We start from the raw sequence: 25,000 nt of genomic DNA on the forward strand, positions 1-25,000 counted from the left end.
CCTTATATAACGGAGTGGAGAGGAGGTTTTTATAACGAGGTTCCCTCCTTATATAACGGAGTGGAGAGGAGGTTTTTATAACGAGGTTCCCTCCTTATCTAACGGGAGGGGAGGGAGGTTGTTATAACGAGGTTCCCTCCTTATCTAACGGGGAGGGAGGTTGTTATAACGAGGTTCCCTCCTTATCTAACGGGAGGAGAGGAGGTTGTTATAACGAGGTTCCCTCCTTATCTAACGGGAGGGGAGGGAGGTTGTTATAACGAGGTTCCCTCCTTATCTAACGGGGTGGAGGGAGGTTTTTATAACGAGGTTCCCTCCTTATCTAACAGGGGGAGGGGGGGGAAGGCAGGTTGTTATAACAAGGTTCCCTCCTTATCTAACGGTGGGAGAGGAGGTTGTTATAACGAGGTTCCCTCCTTATCTAACGGGGTGGAGGTAGGTTGTTATAACGAGGTTCCCTCCTTATCTAACAGGGGGGAGGGGGGAGGGAAGGCAGGTTGTTATAACAAGGTTCCCTCCTTATCTAACGAAGGGGGGGAGGCTATTATAACAAGGTTCCGTTCTTCTCTAACGGGGGAAGGGTGGAGGAGATTGCTATAAAGAGGTTCCCTCCTTATCTAACGGGGAGGGGAGGGGAGGGGAGGAGGTTGGTATAACGAGGTTTCCCTCCCTCATCTCACGTCTGTCGCTGATAACGGAGCGGATACCCCCACGTCTGACCCCCCCCCCCCTCGCTGTTGGGGTCTTGCTGGACGTGGGCGCTGCTCTCTCTCTCTCTCTCTCTCTCTCTCTCTCTCTCTCTCTCTCTCTCTCTCTATATATATATATATATATATATATATATATATATATATATATATATATATATATATATATATATATATATATATATATATATATTCCTATGAGTCCACGGGGAAATATGAAACACGATAAGTTCCCAAGTGCACTTTCGTCTAATAATCACATCATCGGGGGGAGGACACAAGAGAGAAACATAACAGTCAGTTGATAGACAACGAAGAGACGTAGCTAGGACGCCATTAGGTAAACAAAAGTGAAGTAGAGAGAGAGAGAGAGAGAGAGAGAGAGAGAGAGAGAGAGAGAGAGAGAGAGAGAGAGAGAGAGAGAGAGAGAGAGAGAGAGAGAGGCAGGCTCTCCAAGAAACTGCATGACTGTCTGTATGAAACTTCGTGCATGATATGAGAGGGTCTGTTCAGTTCTCTGCGGTGGTCCGAAAGACGACGACGATACAGGGAGGGTACGAAACGGTGGTCCTCACTCGAGAGGGTGGAGTGGACGGTACAGGGAGGGTACGAAACGGTGGTCCTCACTCGAGAGGGTGGGAGTGGAGTGGAGGTGGCTAGTAAAGGCGAGCCAGTGTGTGTTCATACCCTGGCCTTGAGGGCCCGTCGGTGGTTCGAAAGGGTACGTTACACACACACACAGACACACAAAGAGGGTCCGAAAAAAGAGGCAGGGACCACCAGACTCCAATGACCACTGTATGAGTAAAGGTGTTTACTACGAATTATATAAAGTTACGTTCGTATAAACTGTTTTACGAAAGCAGTGTGCGACTATGGCTGGGTTATTGTATAAAACAAAGTATATAAAATAAATTTATAAAACAAAGTATATAAAATAAATTTATAAAACAAAGTGTATAAAATAAATCTATAAAACAAAGTATATAAAATAAATTTATAAAACAAAGTACATAAAATAAATTTATAAAACAAAGTACATAAAATAAATTTATAAAACAAAGTATATAAAATAACTTTATAAAACAAAGTATATAAAATAAATTTATAAAACAAAGTATATAAAATAAATTTATAAAACAAAGTATATAGAATAAATTTATAAAACAAAGTATATAAAATAAATCTATAAAACAAAGTATATAAAATAAATCTATAAAACAAAGTATATAAAATAAATCTATAAAACAAAGTATATAAAATAAATCTATAAAACAAAGTATATGAAATAAATCTATAAAACAAAGTATATAAAATAAATTTATAAAACAAAGTATATAAAATAAATTTATAAAACAAAGTATATGAAATAAATCTATAAAACAAAGTATATAAAATAAATTTATAAAACAAAGTATATAAAATAAATTTATAAAACAAAGTATATAGAATAAATTTATAAAACAAAGTATATAAAATAAATCTATAAAACAAAGTATATAAAATAAATCTATAAAACAAAGTATATAAAATAAATCTATAAAACAAAGTATATAAAATAAATCTATAAAACAAAGTATATGAAATAAATCTATAAAACAAAGTATATAAAATAAATGATTTATAACACGATCGAACACTTTTGAAAATACCTTAGGCAGAATTTTGAGGGATAGATAAAACACATATATTATATAATAATAGTCCATGCGTATACCCTCCTAACTCCTAATGTATATTACAAGTATGTATACCCTCCTAACTCCTAATGTATATTACAAGTATGTATACCCTCCGAACTCCTAATGTATATTACAAGTATATACATTTTGTGAAGTAAATCTGGCGACAAAGTTACATTTGGTCTATTGTTCTCTCTCAAATAGGAAGGTCCTCCAAACTCCCATACCACAATAGCTACCAGACATAGTGTAGGTTTGGTTACTGTATCCTAGCTGCCTAGCACAGATGTAGGTTTGGTTACTGTATCCTAGCTGCCTAGCACAGATGTAGGTTTGGTTACTGTATCCTAGCTGCCTAGCACAGATGTAGGTTTGGTTACTGTATCCTAGCTGCCTAGCACAGATGTAGGTTTGGTTACTGTATCCTAGCTGCCTAGCACAGATGTAGGTTTGGTTACTGTATCCTAGCTGCCTAGCACAGATGTAGGTTTGGTTACTGTAGCCTAGCTGCCTAGCACAGATGTAGGTTTGGTTACTGTAGCCTAGCTGCCAAGCACAGATGTAGGTTTGGTTACTGTATCCTAGCTGCCTAGCACAGATGTAGGTTTGGTTACTGTATCCTAGCTGCCTAGCACAGATGTAGGTTTGGTTACTGTATCCTAGCTGCCTAGCACAGATGTAGGTTTGGTTACTGTATCCTAGCTGCCTAGCACAGATGTAGGTTTGGTTACTGTATCCTAGCTGCCTAGCACAGATGTAGGTTTGGTTACTGTATCCTAGCTGCCTAGCACAGATGTAGGTTTGGTTACTGTATCCTAGCTACCTAGCACAGATGTAGGTTTGGTTACTGTATCCTAGCTGCCTAGCACAGATGTAGGTTTGGTTACTGTATCCTAGCTGCCTAGCACAGATGTAGGTTTGGTTACTGTATCCTAGCTGCCTAGCACAGATGTAGGTTTGGTTACTGTATCCTAGCTGCCTAGCACAGATGTAGGTTTGGTTACTGTATCCTAGCTGCCTAGCACAGATGTAGGTTTGGTTACTGTATCCTAGCTGCCTAGCACAGATGTAGGTTTGGTTACTGTATCCTAGCTGCCTAGCACAGATGTAGGTTTGGTTACTGTATCCTAGCTGCCTAGCACAGATGTAGGTTTGGTTACTGTATCCTAGCTGCCTAGCACAGATGTAGGTTTGGTTACTGTATCCTAGCTGCCTAGCACAGATGTAGGTTTGGTTACTGTATCCTAGCTGCCTAGCACAGATGTAGGTTTGGTTACTGTATCCTAGCTGCCTAGCACAGATGTAGGTTTGGTTACTGTATCCTAGCTGCCTAGCACAGATGTAGGTTTGGTTACTGTATCCTAGCTGCCTAGCACAGATGTAGGTTTGGTTACTGTATCCTAGCTGCCTAGCACAGATGTAGGTTTAGTTACTGTATCCTAGCTGCCTAGCACAGATGTAGGTTTGGTTACTGTATCCTAGCTGCCTAGCACAGATGTAGGTTTGGTTACTGTATCCTAGCTGCCTAGCACAGATGTAGGTTTGGTTACTGTATCCTAGCTGCCTAGCACAGATGTAGGTTTGGTTACTGTAGCCTAGCTGCCTAGCACAGATGTAGGTTTGGTTACTGTAGCCTAGCTGCCAAGCACAGATGTAGGTTTGGTTACTGTATCCTAGCTGCCTAGCACAGATGTAGGTTTGGTTACTGTATCCTAGCTGCCTAGCACAGATGTAGGTTTGGTTACTGTATCCTAGCTGCCTAGCACAGATGTAGGTTTGGTTACTGTATCCTAGCTGCCTAGCACAGATGTAGGTTTGGTTACTGTATCCTAGCTGCCTAGCACAGATGTAGGTTTGGTTACTGTATCCTAGCTGCCTAGCACAGATGTAGGTTTGGTTACTGTATCCTAGCTACCTAGCACAGATGTAGGTTTGGTTACTGTATCCTAGCTGCCTAGCACAGATGTAGGTTTGGTTACTGTATCCTAGCTGCCTAGCACAGATGTAGGTTTGGTTACTGTATCCTAGCTGCCTAGCACAGATGTAGGTTTGGTTACTGTATCCTAGCTGCCTAGCACAGATGTAGGTTTGGTTACTGTATCCTAGCTGCCTAGCACAGATGTAGGTTTGGTTACTGTATCCTAGCTGCCTAGCACAGATGTAGGTTTGGTTACTGTATCCTAGCTGCCTAGCACAGATGTAGGTTTGGTTACTGTATCCTAGCTGCCTAGCACAGATGTAGGTTTGGTTACTGTATCCTAGCTACCTAGCACAGATGTAGGTTTGGTTACTGTATCCTAGCTGCCTAGCACAGATGTAGGTTTGGTTACTGTATCCTAGCTGCCTAGCACAGATGTAGGTTTGGTTACTGTATCCTAGCTGCCTAGCACAGGGGTCGTAGGTTTAGTTACTGTATCCTAGCTGCCCTAGCACAGATGTAGGTTTGGTTACTGTATCCTAGCTGCCTAGCACAGATGTAGGTTTGGTTACTGTATCCTAGCTGCCTAGCACAGATGTAGGTTTGGTTACTGTATCCTAGCTGCCTAGCACAGATGCAGGGGATACGACGACGTACCGTCCCTGAGGTACGACGGTACAGGACAACCCGTGAGCGACAACGGTACGCCACCCTCGTACACGACGGTACGACCCGTCGTGGTACGGTAACCTGTCTTTTCAAAGATTGGGAAAAAAAAGGGGGTAAGTTACGACGCGTCGTACCGCGGTGATCCAGAGGCGGAGGAGGAGGAGGAGGAGGAGGAGGTCGCTAGCGGAGGAGGAGGAGGAGGAGGTCGCTAGCGGAGGAGGAGGAGGAAGTCGCTAGCGGGTTCCGCCAGGTAGTTGCTGGGCCGCCACAGTGGCGCCAGGCCGGGTGAGGTGGTCGCTAGTGTGTATGTGTGTCTGTGTGTGTGTGTGTGTGTGTGTGTGTGTGTGCTTATCCCATGTCATAGCGCGACACAGCTGAACACTACGCCATTTCTTTCAGAGACATTGCCGAACGCCATTTATATCAGCGTACGTGTGATTTAAGGGGGAATGAAAAGAAAAAAAAAAAAAAAAATATATATATATATATATATATATACATATATATATATATATATATATATATATATATATATATATATATATATATATTTTATATATATATATATATATATATATATATATATATATATATATATATATATATATATATATATATATATATATATATATATATTGGAAAGGATCACAATTTTGCGCGTCTCTTCGATGTATATCAACTGAATGTTATATTTCTCTCTTGTGTCTCCCCTGATGATGTGATTATTACACGAAAGTGCACTTGGGAACTTTTCGTGTTTCATTTTCCCCGTGAACTCATAGGAATATATATATATATATATATATATATATATATATATATATATATATATATATCCCAACCAGATGAGGACCTTATATTCGTCAACTTCGTTGGTGACATCATGTAAAGTAAATCGCTTTCTTCTCTATTTATACAATGCTTGCAGGTGAGGCAAAGCTGATCTGGCATAAATCAAAAACGAGACATCTTCCCCCAGCCGAGGTGTGCCGTCGTGTTCATAAATATGCCAACATCGTCTCTACCCACTTGTTTAAAATCATGTTCATTTACTATGATTATCAATGTCAATATATCGTTTTTTTTTTTATATCGTTGGTCTTGTCCATTTTTCATTAATACTGATGAGAGACGATATATATATAAAGGGGAAGAGTGGTTTGGGAATGTCTTGGGAGTAAAGTCAGGGGTTAGTGAGAGGACAAGAGCAAGGGAAGGAGTAGCAGTACTCCTGAAACAGGAGTTGTGGGAGTATGTGATAGAATGTAAGAAAGTAAATTCTCGATTAATATGGGTAAAACTGAAAGTTGATGGAGAGAGATGGGTGATTATTGGTGCATATGCACCTGGGCATGACAAGAAAGATCATGAGAGGCAAGTGTTTTGGGAGCAGCTGAACGAGTGTGTTAGTGGTTTTGATGTACAAGACCGGGTTATAGTGATGGGTGATTTGAATGCAAAGGTGAGTAATGTGGCAGTTGAGGGAATAATTGGTATACATGGGGTGTTCAGTGTTGTAAATGGAAATGGTGAAGAGCTTGTAGATTTATGTGCTGAAAAAGGACTGGTGATTGGGAATACCTGGTTTAAAAAGCGAGATATACATAAGTATACGTATGTAAGTAGGAGAGATGGTCAGAGAGCGTTATTGGATTACGTGTTAATTGACAGGCGCGCGAAAGAAAGACTTTTGGAGGTTAATGTGCTGAGCGGTGCAACTGGAGGGATGTCTGATCATTATCTTGTGGAGGCTAAGGTGAAGATTTGTATGGATTTTCAGAAAAGAAGAGTGAATGATGGGGTGAAGAGGGTGGTGAGAATAAGTGAGCTTGGGAAGGAGACTTGTGTGAGGAAGTACCAGGAGAGACTGAGTACAGAATTGAAAAAGGTGAGAACAATGGAAGTAAGGGGAGTGGGGGAGGAATGGGATGTATTTAGGGAATCAGTGATGGAGTGCGCAAAAGATGCTTGTGGCATGAGAAGCGTGGGAGGTGGGTTGATTAGAAAGGGTAGTGAGTGGTGGGATGAAGAAGTAAGATTATTAGTGAAAGAGAAGAGAGGCATTTGGACGATTTTTGCAGGGAAAAAATGCAATTGAGTGGGAGATGTATAAAAGAAAGAGACAGGAGGTCAAGAGAAAGGTGCAAGAGGTGAAAAAGAGGGCAAATGAGAGTTGGGGTGAGAGAGTATCATTAAATTTTAGGGAGAATAAAAAGATGTTTTGGAAGGAGGTAAATAAAGTGCGTAAGACACGGGAACAAATGGGAGCTTCAGTGAAGGGCGCTAATGGGGAGGTGATAACAAGTAGTGATGATGTGAGAAGGAGATGGAGTGAGTATTTTGAAGGTTTGTTGAATGTGTTTGATGATAGAGTGGCAGATATAGGGTGTTTTGGTCGAGGTGGTGTGCAAAGTGAGAGGGTTAGGGAAAATGATTTGGTAAACAGAGAAGAGGTAGTAAAAGCTTTGCGGAAGATGAAAGCCGGCAAGGCAGCAGGTTTGGATGGTACTGCAGTGGAATCTATTAAAAAAGGGGGTGACTGTATTGTTGACTGGTTGGTAAGGTTATTTAATGTATGTATGACTCATGGTGAGGTGCCTGAGGACTGGCGGAATGCGTGCATAGTGCCATTGTACAAAGGCAAAGGGGATAAGAGTGAGTGCTCAAATTACAGAGGTATAAGTTTGTTGAGTATTCCTGGTAAATTATATGGGAGGGTATTGATTGAGAGGGTGAAGGCATGTACAGAGCATCAGACTGGGGAAGAGCAGTGTGGTTTCAGAAGTGGTAGAGGATGTGTGGATCAGGTGTTTGCTTTGAAGAATGTATGTGAGAAATACTAGAAAAGCAAATGGATTTGTATGTAGCATTTATGGATCTGGAGAAGGCATATGATAGAGTTGATATAGATGCTCTGTGGAAGGTATTAAGAATATATGGTGTGGGAGGCAAGTTGTTAGAAGCAGTGAAAAGTTTTTATCGAGGATGTAAGGCATGTGTACGTGTAGGAAGAGAGGAAAGTGATTGGTTCTCAGTGAATGTAGGTTTGCGGCAGGGGTGTGTGATGTCTCCATGGTTGTTTAATTTGTTTATGGATGGGCTTGTTAGGGAGGTGAATGCAAGAGTTTTGGAAAGAGGGGCAAGTATGAAGTCTGTTGTGGATGAGAGATCTTGGGAAGTGAGTCAGTTGTTGTTCGCTGATGATACAGCGCTGATGGCTGATTAATGTGAGAAACTGCAGAAGCTGGTGACTGAGTTTGGTAAAGTGTGTGAAAGAAGAAAGTTAAGAGTAAATGTGAATAAGAGTAAGGTTATTAGGTACAGTAGGGTTGAGGGTCAAGTCAACTGGGAGGTGAGTTTGAATGGAGAAAAACTGGAGGAAGTGAAGTGTTTTAGATATCTGGGAGTGGATCTGGCAGCGGATGGAACCATGGAAGCGGAAGTGAATCATAGGGTGGGGGAGGGGGCGAAAATCCTGGGAGCCTTGAAGAATGTGTGGAAGTCGAGAACATTATCTCGGAAAGCAAAAATGGGTATGTTTGAAGGAATAGTGGTTCCAACAATGTTGTATGGTTGCGAGGCGTGGGCTATGGATAGAGTTGTGCGCAGGAGGGTGGATGTGCTGGAAATGAGATGTTTGAGGACAATGTGTGGTGTGAGGTGGTTTGATCGAGTAAGTAATGTAAGGGTAAGAGAGATGTGTGGAAATAAAAAGAGCGTGGTTGAGAGAGCAGAAGAGGTTGTTTTGAAATGGTTTGGGCACATGGAGAGAATGAGTGAGGAAAGATTGACCAAGAGGATATATGTGTCGGAGGTGGAGGGAACGAGAAGTGGGAGACCAAATTGGAGGTGGAAAGATGGAGTGAAAAAGATTTTGAGTGATCGGGGCCTGAACATGCAGGAGGGTGAAAGGCGGGCAAGGAATAGAGTGAATTGGATCGATGTGGTATACCGGGGTTGACGTGCTGTCAGTGGATTGAATCAGGGCATGTGAAGCGTCTGGGGTAAACCATGGAAAGTTGTGTGGGGCCTGGATGTGGAAAGGGAGCTGTGGTTTCGGGCATTATTGCATGACAGCTAGAGAATGAGTGTGAACGAATGGGGCCTTTGTTGTCTTTTCCTAGCGCTACCTCGCACACATGAGGGGGGGAGGGGGATGATATCCCATGTGTGGCGAGGTGGCGATGGAAATGAATAAAGGCAGACAGTGTGAATTGTGTGCATGGGTATATATGTATGTGTCTGTGTGTGTATATATATGTGTACATTGAGATGTATAGGTATGTATATTTGCGTGTGTGGACGTGTATGTATATACATGTGTATGGGGGTGGGTTGGGCCATTTCTTTCGTCTGTTTCCTTGCGCTACCTCGGAAACGCGGGAGACAGCGACAAAGCAAAATGATAATATATATATATATATATATATATATATATATATATATATATATATATATATATATATATATATATATATTCCTATGAGTCCACGGGGAAAATAAAACACGAAAAGTTCCCAAGTGTACTTTCGTGTAATAATCACGTCATCAGGGGAGACACAAGAGAGAAATATAACCGCCAGTTGATATATATCGAAGAGACGAAGCTAGGACGCGATTTATATATATATATATATATATATGTGTGTGTGTGTGTGTGTGTGTGTGTGTGTGTTAATGAAGAGTATTGTTCACAAAACCTTATAATATGTGGAGGCAGGCGAGGTCCGGCTGTGCTGTTGCCATGGTGGAACTTGTGTTGCGTCATGGTTCAATACACACAGCAAGCAAACCTGGCCTTGCATGAGCCATGAGAGAAATATATCCGTTGCCTCTGAGCCGAGCTCCCACACCTCGTACAATGATGGTTGTAGGACAACAAACTGATGGGTAAGGGAGTCAAATTAGACGCCTCAAAACGTGTCATTAGAAAGTAATTAATATTTCTTTCAAGATGGCAGATGAGTTAAGTGACGTGTGTAGAGTTAATTACGTATATGAAGACTAGAAATAGGATCAATAATGACATGATATTGTCGTTATGAGAGTATATCTAGACCACAGGGTAATTATTAGCGTTTTGGCTGATCAACAACAACTCAGTTAACAACCTATGTTATAACCCAATCGGGGTCTGACTAATGACCCTTTGTGACCTCTGTAATCATAACCCTTTGGCGCTACCGCTCACAAGAATGAGCATTAGGATGACTGGGTTAAACCTCACAACTCACAACCCACATGTCAAAAAGCCACAACCACCAGAGAACAACCACAGGGGAACGAATTACAACTGACATCAATTGAACATTGAACAACACCAAGATCAATACCAGATACATGAACAAAATGGGTGTTAATCTAATATAAAAATTACATCAATATTAACTAAATCAACGATAATAACATGACCATCGAAATTGGTGTCATTAACATTACTATATAACGTCCATTAGCCATGAGAACACGGCAATTACCGAACCACGCAATTCGAAACTGACCTTACCTGACCTTCGGAACAGCGGTCATTCCACGGCTCGAATGACCTAGGGGTTGTCATGCAGGTCAAGAGCCATTGAACTTCGACCTTTAACGACACAAGTTCCACCTTCCCATCTCCCCCCACCAATCGCCAATGCTTAAGTGTCCATTCACTCAACGATCGTTTGCTCGTTTACCCTAGTTCCCTCAGGCTAGTCTACAAGGCTTCTCAGACGCTACTTCCGTCTTCGTAGGTCGCCCAAGACACGCCCTCTTGACCTTGAGCCTGGTCAACGCCATTATAACCGGGTGTCACAGATGGTGAGTCAGTGAGTCAGTGAGTCATCGCCTTGACTCACACACGTGCACTGCTCTGGTGGCTCAAGTCTTTGGACATGTGACTCCACACTCGAGGAAGCCCTTCAACCGCCTTCCTTCGTCAGTAGCAAGTGTTTGTGGTGCCTCATCTCCTCCGAGGTCCACCTTCGGCAGTATTCACGTGCGTCGTGGCCACTGCCAATGTGGAGAAGCAATTTGTACAACGGGAACTTACGGCTCCAGCAGTACAATGGGTCTCGACACACACGTTAAGTGAAATCTCCCTCCTACAGAAGATCCACGAGACTCGGCGGCGCCACACGTTCCCCGCCTCCAGTATTGCGGGACTACTGCCAAAACCCAGCCTTCATTCAGTACCTCGCTCGACCTCACCGTACCACACAATCCCAACATCTACAGGAGCACATAGGCCTAACATACCCCACCTCTGTACAATACCAAATAAAACACAGCACTGTTGTCTTTAACCCAAGTCTCTGTACAGTTGTACCCCCGTCTCGCTATCTTACTTTAACTTAAACGCAAATGAAAGACGAGACACGTAATGTCTCACCCCTGGGCGTGTCACGCATTAAAACTGATTGAGAAAGATATTTGGACACGTTCTTAACACAGCGTAAACAGTCAACTTTACGCGACTCGACTATAAACACCCCTTGCTAGCGTACCCCCCCCCCCCTCTGCACGGCGTCCCACACCTCCCACAGCTGCTCCTAGGTGGCTCTGCCTTACCTCCCCATCCGACGCAGTTGCTATAACGTCTTAGTTACGCCTTGTTTACGCCTATATAGTAAAACCTGTTTCTACCCTCCATTCTGCCGCGCTGGCAACACATGGTCGTCTGCACAAACTTCAGACAGACAGACAGACAGACACTCTCGTCAATGTGCCATCCAACTTACCTACCTACTTACCTACCCAACCTTACCTACCTACTTACCTCTCCCGTTGCCACCCACTTACCTACCTACTTACCTACCTACTTACCTACTTACCTCTCCCGTTGCCATCCACTTACATACTTACCTACCTACCTCTCTCCCGGTAACGTATATACACACACCTCCCGTAGCCTAATCTTCACCTAGCGAACACATCATCCAATTGACAAACCCTTGTCATAAAGAACTGTGTACACATTAATTTAGCACCATCCACGCTGGGGAGAATAGATAAATAAAAAAAGAAAACACGGATCCTATTTTGCATCATCTTCACCCGACCCCCTGTCGTGGTACTCCGGGCACCAATAGTGACATGAGACGTGTTTAACGTAACGATATCAGTGTCCACAAGTGCGTGTGTGTGTGTGTGTGTGTGTTACGTAACTGTTACGTTGGTCGGTCTACGTAAGTAGTGTGTGTGGCAGCTCAGCTCACAAGTTATTAATAGGTTAACCGCCTAACCTAAATATCTACTTATTACGTGTGTGTGTGTGTCTGTGTGTGTGTCTGTCATGAGTGTGTGTATATATGTTTCTGCACACACACACACACACACACACACACACACACATATTATATATATATATATATATATATATATATATATATATATATATATATATATATATATATATATATATATATATATATATATAAAGCTAATAATAACGATCATAACATTAATGATAATAATGATAATGATTATTAACAATAGTGATAATAGTAATAATAATAATGATAATGATAATAATAATTTGATAATAATAATAATAATAATAATAATAATAATAATAATAATAATAATAATAACTTGATATCTATTTCAGTGTCACGGAGCGAAGTGGTTTCGGCTCGTATTCCCCAGACTCTCTATTTACCTTGTTAACATATATCATGACCCAACTTTATCTACACATATACTTCAAACACACATTCGCTATCTTACGCCAGGTACCCATTCATCGCACACCGCCAGAAATGGAGGGGATGAACAGTTGGGTTGACTGTGTGCACGGTTTTATATATTAACTAGTAAATGGACTTAAAGTAGGTTGCCTACTCTTCTTATATATATATATATATATATATATATATATATATATATATATATATATATATATATATATATATATATATGTGTATGTATATATATATATATATATTCCTATGAGTCCACGGGGAAAATGAAACACAAAAAGTTCCCAAGTGCACTTTCGTGTAATAATCACATCATATATATATATATATATATATATATATATATATATATATATATATATATATATATATATATATATATATAAAGGCGAAAGATCACTAATCCAGAAAAACCTATGTAATTAAAAACAAAAAGGTAATTCATATTGTAAATTATATTCCCAGGCCAGCTGGCTTGGTGCTAGGCCAAGATATTTACGTAAAACTCGTGGCGCAATAGTTTTCGTCTCGTGTGTAACCGAAATGACCTCAAATAATTGTATAATTTCAACAAGAAAGATATAAGGAAAAAGCTTGACATGTTTCGTCGCTGCTTTGTTCGACGCTCCCGCCCGCCCGCCCGGCGGCCATCTTGAATGTTTTGAGAGACCCGGGCGTAATATTTTGGTTCGTTTATAGAACAAAGATCCTGTCACTCATGCCCTTACTCCTTTAGCCCCCACGCCCACACCACCTGCCTGGTCTTCACTGATGATAATATGCAAATTATCATGCAGTAGACCAAGGATTAGTATGCAAATTAGCATGCAATAGACCAGGGATTCAAATGGGATTGATTATATCATCGCCCGGGGAGGCGATAGCGATTGAGTTCGTGGTAGGTTATCGTCTCTGGACACGATTGGGGGAAGCCCTTGAGAATAATGGTAGGATCCCCGAGTACGACGGTACGATCCCTTGATGTACGATAGTACGATCCCTTGATGTATGACTGTACGATCCCTTGATGTACGACAATACGATCCCTGATGTACGACGGCACGACCCTTCTTGATACGTATGATGGCTTGGGTTCTGACCTGTTGTGTACATCTGTACGTTAATTTCCTTTTACATTTCTAGCGTCTATGACACACACACACACACACACACACACACACACACACACACACAAAGAACCGTTTAGTCTTAAGTAATTCAAGGGTTCGAACCCATCTCGAGCCAGGTTTAGAATACACATTAATAACCATGACCAGTTCACGGTGCGAGGCCACACCGAGTCTCTGTGTCAAATTCTAAGAGATCGAATACTTTGGCGCCAAGGAACGAGTCGAACCCCCTGTACCCATAACTGACTAATTGTGATAAATGCTGTTCTTTGTAATAATAATAATAATAATAATAATAATAATAATAATAAAAATAATAATAAAAATAATGATAACAATAATAATAATTTTTTTTTTTTTTATACTATTCGCTATTTCCCGCGATAGCGAGGTAGCGTTAAGAACAGAGGACTGGGCCTTTGAGGGAATATCCTCACCTGGCCCCCTTCTCTGTTCCTTCTTTTGGAAAAAAAAAAAACAATAATAATAATAATAATAATAATAATAATAATAATAATAATGATAATAATAATAATAATAATAATAATAATAATAATAATAATAATAATGATAATAATAATAATAATAATAATAATAATAATAATAATAATAATAATAATAATAAAAATAGTAATAACAATAATAATAATAATAATAATAATAATAATAATAATAATAATAATAATAATAATAGTAATAACAATAATAATAATAATAATAATAATAATAATAATAATAATAATAATAATAATAAAAATAGTAATAATAATAATAATAATAATAATAATAATAATAATAATAATAATAATAAATCTGGTTTATACAACCCTTAAGCACGACAATACAACCCTTGAGCACGACGGTACGACCCTTGAGCACCACGGCACGACCCTAGAGCACTACGACACGACCCTAGAGCACCACGGCACGACCCTAGAGCACCACAGGACGACCCTAGAGCATCACAGTACGACCCTAGAGCACCAAGGCACGAACCTAGAGCACCACGGCACGACCCTAGAGTACCACGGCACGACCCTAGAGCACCACAGCACGACCCTTGAGCACCACAGCACGACCCTTGAGCACCACGACACGACCTTAGAGCACCACAGCACGACCCTTGAGCACCACGACACGACCCTAGAGCACCACAGCACGACCCTAGAGCACCACAGCACGACCCTTGAGCACCACGACACGACCCTAGAGCACCACAGCACGACCCTTGAGCACCACGACACGACCCTAGAGCACCACGGCACGACCCTAGAGCACCACAGCACGACCCTAGAGCACCACGGCACGACCCTAGAGCACCACAGCACGACCCTAGAGCACCACGGCACGACCCTAGAGTACCACAGCACGACCCTAGAGTACCACGGCACGACCCTAGAGTACCACAGTGCGACCCTAGAGCACCACAGCACGACCCTAGAGCACCACAGTACAACCCTAGAGCACTACAGCACGACCCTAGAGCACCACGACACGACCCTAGAGCACCACAGCACGACCCTAGAGCACCACGGCACGACCCTAGAGCACCACAGTACGACGACCCTAGACCACCACGACATGACCCTAGAGCACCACAGTACGACCCTAGAGCACCACGGCACGACCCTAGAGCACCACGGCACGACCCTAGAGCACTACGACACGACCCTAGAGCACCACGGCACGACCCTAGAGCACCAAGGCACGAACCTAGAGCACCACAGCACGACCCTAGAGCACCAAGGCACGAACCTAGAGCACCACAGCACGACCCTAGGGTACCACGGCACGACCCTGAAGTAATGAAGGCCTGGCCTGAAACATGTCCTTGGTTGCCACATACCGCCATAACCTTTACACCAATTGATAAGAAGAAAAATCTTATCAGTTAACGAAGTCCTCCTTCATATATAGGACAGTACCAACAGAAAACGGAGTCGGCCGCCAACATAGTGGTTGTAAACAACACAAGATATAGATGCTAAAACAAACAAAACAAACTTGATGGAACGATACGAAAGAGAAAAATATATTGGCAAATAATCTCCAAATAATCTACAAAATTGGAGGGGGGAAAAAAAAGGGTCTATAGAATAGAAAATGAGGACGTGCAAGGACGTTTTTCAATTGTTTTTAAAAACAGTCATAGGCGTCCCTTCTGTTCTATTTATCCGATTTGGGATGAAAAATTGTACCAGTCAAATAATCACACTCTGAGAGAGAGAGAGAGAGAGAGAGAGAGAGAGAGAGAGAGAGAGAGAGAGAGAGAGAGACTTTGTGGAAACTTTAAATTGTGGGATTTTTAGGAAGTGCTACACTTAAAATACCACCACACTCTGTATCAACTACATAGATTTTAAGGCATAGAATGGTGTTATTTTTAGTAAAATTCTTTCAACTTGAAGACACGCCTCTTCTTACTGATCCACTACCCAAGCTGTCTCCTTTTCATTTGGCAAATATAACACATCATCATCATTATTTATCATAATTTTCTCCGGATTGGATACAGTCTTGAGTTAAAAGTGACGGAAGAGAATATTATAAAAGTCCCCGCTATCAAGAGGTATAAAAGGATACATTTTCTGTAATGTCAAACTAGTTACGTTTTCTCTATTTACATGGATAACTCTTGTAAATAACTTTTTTCTTACAGCCATTGAAAAATCATGACACTACAACTGTTTCGTTAGTTTATTGCAGATAAAAAGGTGTCAGAAGACATGTAAGAAGACAAATATGATAAAAAAGGACTAATGCATAGAGTCTCTTTTAAAAATATAATTAAATCGATTTATTTAGTTAACAGAAATACAGTTTACAACTGCAACGATATATGATACACTACATGAACAGTGAATTCTGATGAGAACATCAGATAAAGAGGCTATAAAACCTCCTTTCACTGCTGACCTCAAGTAGAGTCAAAACCTATCAACGGAACATCGATGAACGGCTAGGGCGACCGTCATCTTTATCTAGGAACCATCACTTCTTATCAAGAACCAACGGAGACCACGAGAGGCATGGATAAATTAGATAACAGTGAGTGAAAAGTCCCTGACCTGTACATTAAGATAATACAAACTAGATAATGATTGCGGAGGAAATGATGTTTTGAGGTCATTGTGGCCTGGGGGTTGGGTTGCTTACCTGCCACACTGATGAGCCGGGGTTCGAATCCCGGGGTGTGGTGATTATATATATATATATATATATATATATATATATATATATATATATATATATATATATATATATATATGTTTACCAAATGGTGTCCTAGCTTCGTCTCTTCGATGTATGTCAGCTGACTGTTATATTTCTCTCTTGTCTCTCCCCTGATGATGTGATCATTACACGAAAGTGCACTTGGGAACTTTTCGTGTTTCATTTTCCCCGTGGACTCATGGGAATATATATATATATATATATATATATATATATATATATATATATATATATATATATATATATATATATATATATATATTTTTTTTTTTTTTTTTTTTTTTTATACTTTGTCGCTGTCTCCCGCGTTTGCGAGGTAGCGCAAGGAAACAGACGAAAGAAATGGCCCAACCCCCCCCCCCATACACATGTACATACACACGTCCACACACGCAAATATACATACCTACACAGCTTTCCATGGTTTACCCCAGACGCTTCACATGCCTTGATTCAATCCACTGACAGCACGTCAACCCCGGTATACCACATCGCTCCAATTCACTCTATTCCTTGCCCTCCTTTCACCCTCCTGCATGTTCAGGCCCCGATCACACAAAATCTTTTTCACTCCATCTTTCCACCTCCAATTTGGTCTCCCTCTTCTCCTCGTTCCCTCCACCTCCGACACATATATCCTCTTGGTCAATCTTTCCTCACTCATTCTCTCCATGTGCCCAAACCATTTCAAAACACCCTCTTCTGCTCTCTCAACCACGCTCTTTTTATTTCCACACATCTCTCTTACCCTTACGTTACTTACTCGATCAAACCACCTCACACCACACATTGTCCTCAAACATCTCATTTCCAGCACATCCATCCTCCTGCGCACAACTCTATCCATAGCCCACGCCTCGCAACCATACAACATTGTTGGAACCACTATTCCCTCAAACATACCCATTTTTGCTTTCCGAGATAATGTTCTCGACTTCCACACATTTTTCAAGGCTCCCAAAATTTTCGCCCCCTCCCCCACCCTATGATCCACTTCCGCTTCCATGGTTCCATCCGCTGACAGATCCACTCCCAGATATCTAAAACACTTCACTTCCTCCAGTTTTTCTCATTCAAACTCCCTCCCAAATTGACTGACCCTCAACCCAACTGTACCAATAACCTTGCTTTATTCACATTTACTCTTAACTTTCTTCTTCCACACCTTTACCCAAAATCAGTCAAGCTTCTGCGTTTTCACATGATCACCCCACGCTGTATCATCACGAACAAAAACGATCCTTCCCAAGCTCTCTCATCTCCCAAAAGACTTCATACTTGCCCCTCTTTTTTGGAAAATTTCCTTTTGGGGGATTTTACCTCCCCTTTTAAAACCCCCTCCCCCCCATAAAAAAATTAAACAACCATGGAGACCCTCACTCACCCCCGCCGAAACCCACATTCATGAGAACCATCATTCCCCTCTTCCTACACGTTACACATGCCTTTCAACCCCGATAAAAACTTTTCACTGTTCTAAAACTTTCCCCCACACCATATATTCTTAAAAACCTTCCACAGGCATCTTATCAAAAAAAAAAAGAGAGAGAGGAGAGAGAGAGAAGAGAGAGAGAGAGAGAGAGAGAGAGAGTAAAGGGTTTCATGCCTGGGACCACGACCCCTTTTCTTTGGGTTGTGGTGTGGTTGTGTGTGTGTGTGTGGGGTGGTGTGTGTGTGTGTGTGTACTCTCGCCTGTAGACATGGACTCCCCTCCTACCGGAATATGGATGCAGGTAACCAAGGGTCATGCGGGGGGGAAAAGTAAAACCGGGGGGGATTGCACTCCCTTACAAGGGGACTTTGACAAAATCCCAAAGGGTGGTGGCTCAAAAAACATAGTACGAGGAGGAGGTTAGTCCAAGAAATAGGAGGGGGGGTACAAAGGAAAGGAGATGCTCAGGGCTTCCATGGACAGGGGAAAAAGGCGAAGGAACCTTTGTGAAGAGAGAGAGAGAGAGAATACATCAAGGTGGCTTCCTGGACGAGGGGAAAAAAGGCGAAGGAACTTTGTGTGGGAGAGAGAGAGAGAAAAAAGGAGGAAGGGGGGAAAAGCCAATTGACTTGACCCTCAACCCTACTGTACCTAATAACCTTGCTCTTATTCACATTTACTCTTAACTTTCTTCTTCCACACACTTTACCAAACTCAGTCACCAGCTTCTGCAGTTTCTCACATGAATCAGCCACCAGCGCTGTATCATCAGCGAACAACAACTGACTCACTTCCCAAGCTCTCTCATCTCCAACAGACTTCATACTTGCCCCTCTTTCCAGGACTCTTGCATTTACCTCCCTAACAACCCCATCCATAAACAAATTAAACAACCATGGAGACATCACTCACCCCTGCCGCAAACCTACATTCACTGAGAACCAATCACTTTCCTCTCTTCCTACACGTACACATGCCTTACATCCTCGATAAAAACTTTTCACTGCTTCTAACAACTTTCCTCCCACACCATATATTCTTAATACCTTCCACAGAGCATCTCTATCAACTCTATCATATATATATATATATATATATATATATATATATATATATATATATATATATATATATATATATATATATATATAGAGAGAGAGAGAGAGAGAGAGAGAGAGAGAGAGAGAGAGAGAGAGAGAGAGTCAAGGTTCATGCCTGGGACCACGACTCTTCTTGGTCTGTGTGTGTGTGTGTGTGTGTGTGTGTGTGTGTGTGTGTGTGTGTGTGTGTGTGTGTGTGTACGTCTCGCCTGTAGACATGGACTCCTCCTCCTACCGGAATATGGATGCAGGTAATCCAACGGTCATGCGGGGGGAGGGAAAAAGTAGAAAACCTGGGGGATTGCACTCCCTTACAAGGGGACTTTGACAAAATCCCGAAGGTGGTGCTCAAATACATAGTAGCTGGAGGAGGAGGTTAGTCCAAGCAATGAGGAATGGGGGGTACGAAGGAAAGGAGATGCTCTAGGTGGCTTCCATGGACGAGGGATACAAGGCGAAGGAACCTTTGTGTAAGAGAGAGAGAGAGAGAAATACATCAAGGTGGCTTCCATGGACGAGGGAAACAAGGCGAAGGAACCTTTGTGTGTGTGTGTGAGAGAGAGAGAGAGAGAGAGAGAGAGAGAGAGAGAGAGAGAGAGAGAGAGAGAGAGAGAGAGAGAGAGAAATACATCAAGGTGGCTTCCATGGACGAGGGAAACAAGGCGAAGGAACCTTTGTGTGAGAGAGAGAGAGAAATACATCAGAAGTCGACCCTGTCCCCCCCCTAACCTGTGACCAAAAGTCCAATCTTATGAGAATCATGAAGAAGACCAAGTGTCTGGTCAGGAAAATATTAGAATGGTATGAAAGTTCATATGGCCAAGGAATGATTTATGGAGCTGGTCTCCTCTCTCTCTCTCTCTCTCTCTCTCTCTCTCTCTCTCTCTCTCTCTCTCTCTCTCTCTCTCTCTCTGTCCATACGCAGTTGTAAACACACTGGGGCAGCTGACCAGATACGTAACTCAACCCCTCAGACCAAATGACCAACAATAATTTGTCCATTCTTCTAGACCACGGCGTTGAATGGTCAATGGAATGAATTTAAGTTATAGTGAAAGTTGAATAGGGTTCTACTGTAGATGGGTAACACAAAGTATTGATATAGTGACTATAATCTTTTATTAGGGGAGTAATAGCCAATGTTACATGACCCCCCCCCTTTGAAAATATAACACCAGTTCCACAAACTACATTGTCTTGTGTGTCTCTCCTACCAACGAGAGGCAGGGATCGGGCGTTAAGTATATTTCCTAAGTTACCCCACTTTGCTACCTGAAGGATCATCACAACCTCACACACCCTCCGTCGTCGTCCCCCCTCTTACCCTTGGTGGCAATTCACGTGGTAATAGCTTGTTGATAGAAGGCCTTCTGCCCCCCTCCCCCCCCCCCCCCCAGCGTGGTTGCTTCTACTGGTTTTCCATCACCTCATCAAAATGGGACTATTGGGGGGGGGGGGGGGGGCTACCCTAGTCTTTCCATTTTCCCCCCCTTTGACAAGCAACCTAGACGTATTCCAATCTATCATTTCTAATTTTCCATTTGCCCCTCTAAGTTCTCTTGCCATCCATCCATTCCCCTTGTGTCTGAACGATCATTTTGAACATAAATCGTGACGACAAGTGGGCGAGAGAGAGAGAGAGAGAGAGAGAGAGAGAGAGAGAGAGAGAGAGAGAGAGAGAGAGAGAGAGAGAGAGAGAGAGAGAGAGATGACCGTAGCCCTGAGCAACACGCCAACACGTAGCCATAACAACCTGGTGAGGAGCAGGAGCCACAACCCACCCTCACCCAACCCTCAGCCCAATACTGTCGCTCCTGTGGAAATGCCTGATGACGTAATAGGCCAGGTTGTAGACAGCCATACAGGAAAGGTTGTAGACATACGTATAGGTAAGGTTGTAGACATACGTATAGGTAAGGTTGTAGACATACGTATAGGTAAGGTTGTAGACATACGTATAGACAAGGTTGTAGACATACGTATAGGTAAGGTTGTAGACATACGTATAGACAAGGTTGTAGACATACGTATAGACAAGGTTGTAGACATACGTATAGGTAAGGTAGTAGACATACGTATAGACAAGGTTGTAGACATACGTATAGGCAAGGTTGTAGACATACGTATAGGTAAGGTTGTAGACATACGTATAGGTAAGGTTGTAGACATACGTATAGACAAGGTTGTAGACATACGTATAGGTAAGGTTGTAGACATACGTATAGACAAGGTTGTAGACATACGTATAGACAAGGTTGTAGACATACGTATAGACAAGGTTGTAGACATACATATAGACAAGGTTGTAGACATACGTATAGACAAGGTTGTAGACATACGCATTAACAACACAATACAACTTGCCTCTCACTCGTCAGCATCTTAGTGAAAACACAATAACACTTAAACATCTGCCACAACCTCACAAGACAACAGGTAACACAAGCCATGTATACACAAGACAACAGGTAACACAAGCCATGTATACACAAGACAACAGGTCACACAAGCCATGTATACACAACAGGTCACACAAGCCATGTATACACAAGACAACAGGTCACACAAGCCATGTATACACAACAGGTCACACAAGCCATGTATATACAAGACAACAGGTCACACAAGCCATGTATACACAACAGGTCACACAAGCCATGTATATACAAGACAACAGGTCACACAAGCCATGTATACACAACAGGTCACACAAGCCATGTATACACAAGACAACAGGTCACACGAGCCATGTATACACGAGACAACAGGTAACACAAGCCATGTATACACAAGACAACAGGTCACACAAGCCATGTATACACGAGACAACAGGTAACACAAGCCATGTATACACAAGACAACAGGTAACACAAGCCATGTATACACAAGACAACAGGTCACACAAGCCATGTATACACAACAGGTCACACAAGCCATGTATATACAAGACAACAGGTAACACAAGCCATGTATACACAAGACAACAGGTCACACAAGCCATGTATACACAACAGGTCACACAAGCCATGTATATACAAGACAACAGATAACACAAGCCATGTATACACAACAGGTCACACAAGCTATGTATACACGAGACAACAGGTAACACAAGCCATGTATACACAACAGGTCACACAAGCTATGTATACACGAGACAACAGGTAACACAAGCCATGTATACACAAGACAACAGGTAACACAAGCCATGTATACACGAGACAACAGGTAACACAAGCCATGTATACACAACAGGTCACACAAGCCATGTATACACAACAGGTCACACAAGCCATGTATACACGAGACAACAGGTAACACAAGCCATGTATACACAACAGGTCACACAAGCCATGTATACACGAGACAACAGGTCACACAAGCCATGTATACACAACAGGTCACACAAGCCATGTATACACAACAGGTAACACAAGCCATGTATACACAAGACAACAGGTCACACAAGCCATGTATACACAAGACAACAGGTCACACAAGCCATGTATACACAACAGGTCACACAAGCCATGTATATACAAGACAACAGGTAACACACAAGCCATGTATACACAACAGGTAACACAAGCCATGTATACACAACAGGTCACACAAGCCATGTATACACAAGACAACAGGTAACACAAGCCATGTATACACAACAGGTCACACAAGCCATGTATACACAACAGGTCACACAAGCCATGTATACACAACAGGTCACACAAGCCATGTATACACAACAGGTCACACAAGCCATGTATACACGAGACAACAGGTAACACAAGCCATGTATACACAAGACAACAGGTAACACAAGCCATGTATACACAACAGGTCACACAAGCCATGTATACACAACAGGTCACACAAGCCATGTATACACAAAAGACAATTCCCCTCACAACCCCCACATGACCCCACACGCCCCCACACTCTCTACCTACCCCCACACTCCCCACTGGACTTTCCCAGGTGGAGGCGCCCTCAGGCAAACCCCACACCTCCCCTCCACCACACACACACCCTTTGACCAAACGAGGTTGACCTCCACAGACATCCACGTATGTATGGACTCCGAGGGAACACGGTCCGCTGATCAACATAGAATCATGTGGGTCACCGCTCTCATTTGCAACATTGGAAGGTGTGTTGCATTCTCATTTTGTTCTTTATATTGGGCTGTATCATTTATATATATATATATATATATATATATATATATATATATATATATATATATATATATATATATATATATATATATATATATAATAAGGGCCTCACTGCCCGTGCCGTCTCAGCTATTTAAAAAACAAAGTTGTTTATTCAGATAAATACAGACAAGACGCCAGGGCTATATCACTTAATTAATCACCTATATATATATATATATATACGTTCATGGCGGGGCATATAAAACACCGTATATGATATAGGAAAGTTGGACGGTGGTAATTTCCCGGGTTTTTTCCCCCTCGTGTCCTGATTGGTGGGCTGAAATGACGTCACATCGGCGGGTAGGATGAGTAAGACGAAGTGATTCTATATTTAGGTATTTCTGGGCCCCAGTGTCAACTCTACGTGATTATTTATCATGACTGTTCAATTGGTTATTAATTCCTTTATTTCGTATCCGTTTACAGGTTAAGGAAAATAGAAGACGTCCGTAAGAACACGAGAACGGAAAGGCGAGAAGAAACTTTCTCCCGGACCTTCATCGTACATCAGGCAGTGCCGCCCTCTCGGCAGCGACGCCATTACTTTCTCAAGATAATCTCAATAGTTATCGTTATGCTTAACGCTTAAGCTTAACTCTATTGAAAATCATCAATTACATAAATAAATGAACTGTCTAACGTGGCATGTATTTGATTTTATAAAGTTAAGAGGGCGAGATACGCCATTTTGGGCTCGGTGGCTGTGAGAGGTTTGGCGTGTTAGCAAAAGTATTTTGTGTCTTCGTGTTCTAGGATTTCCCTGTGGCTGGTGGTGTGGCCCGTATACCCTTGGCCGTGTGGGAAGAGTCGTTGGTCCGAGGTCACCGAGAGGAGGTCATAGGGTTTACGACCGTAACGACAGACAGCCAACCAACCAACCGTCCGTCCGTGCTTGTCTGCGCTAATGGCGTGTCTCTCTTGTTGAACTTCCCGAGGTATGACGAAGTCAGCATATCCGCTCATAACATTCTTAATATCCAGAGAACCACGGGTCAGCATGTTGATAAAGCTTGCTCTTTCTCTTTCTTCCTGTGTGATGTCATGTACAGTCAGCCATGATGGAGGATACAGGAGTGGGGGGGGGAAAATTCTTGGCTATTTCCGACTGGCGAGCTTTCGCCATCTTGACATAAATTCTGGTCGTGGCTTAGAGTATCCGTGATTAAATCCGGCTTTATTATTTCAATGGGCGAGTTCTTTATTTATTTATTAATTTATCTATTTAT

General features: G+C 42.0%; 1 protein-coding gene across 1 annotated transcript in view; it reads right to left on the reverse strand.

The window, feature by feature from the left end:
- LOC139749578 (glycerophosphocholine phosphodiesterase GPCPD1-like) overlaps positions 1-25,000 on the reverse strand; it is a 167,162-nt gene that overhangs the window by 138,921 nt on the left and 3,241 nt on the right. The window lies entirely within an intron of this gene.

Source organism: Panulirus ornatus, chromosome 7, assembly GCF_036320965.1.
Source record: "Panulirus ornatus isolate Po-2019 chromosome 7, ASM3632096v1, whole genome shotgun sequence".
In the NCBI taxonomy this organism is placed as follows: Eukaryota; Metazoa; Arthropoda; class Malacostraca; order Decapoda; family Palinuridae; genus Panulirus; species Panulirus ornatus.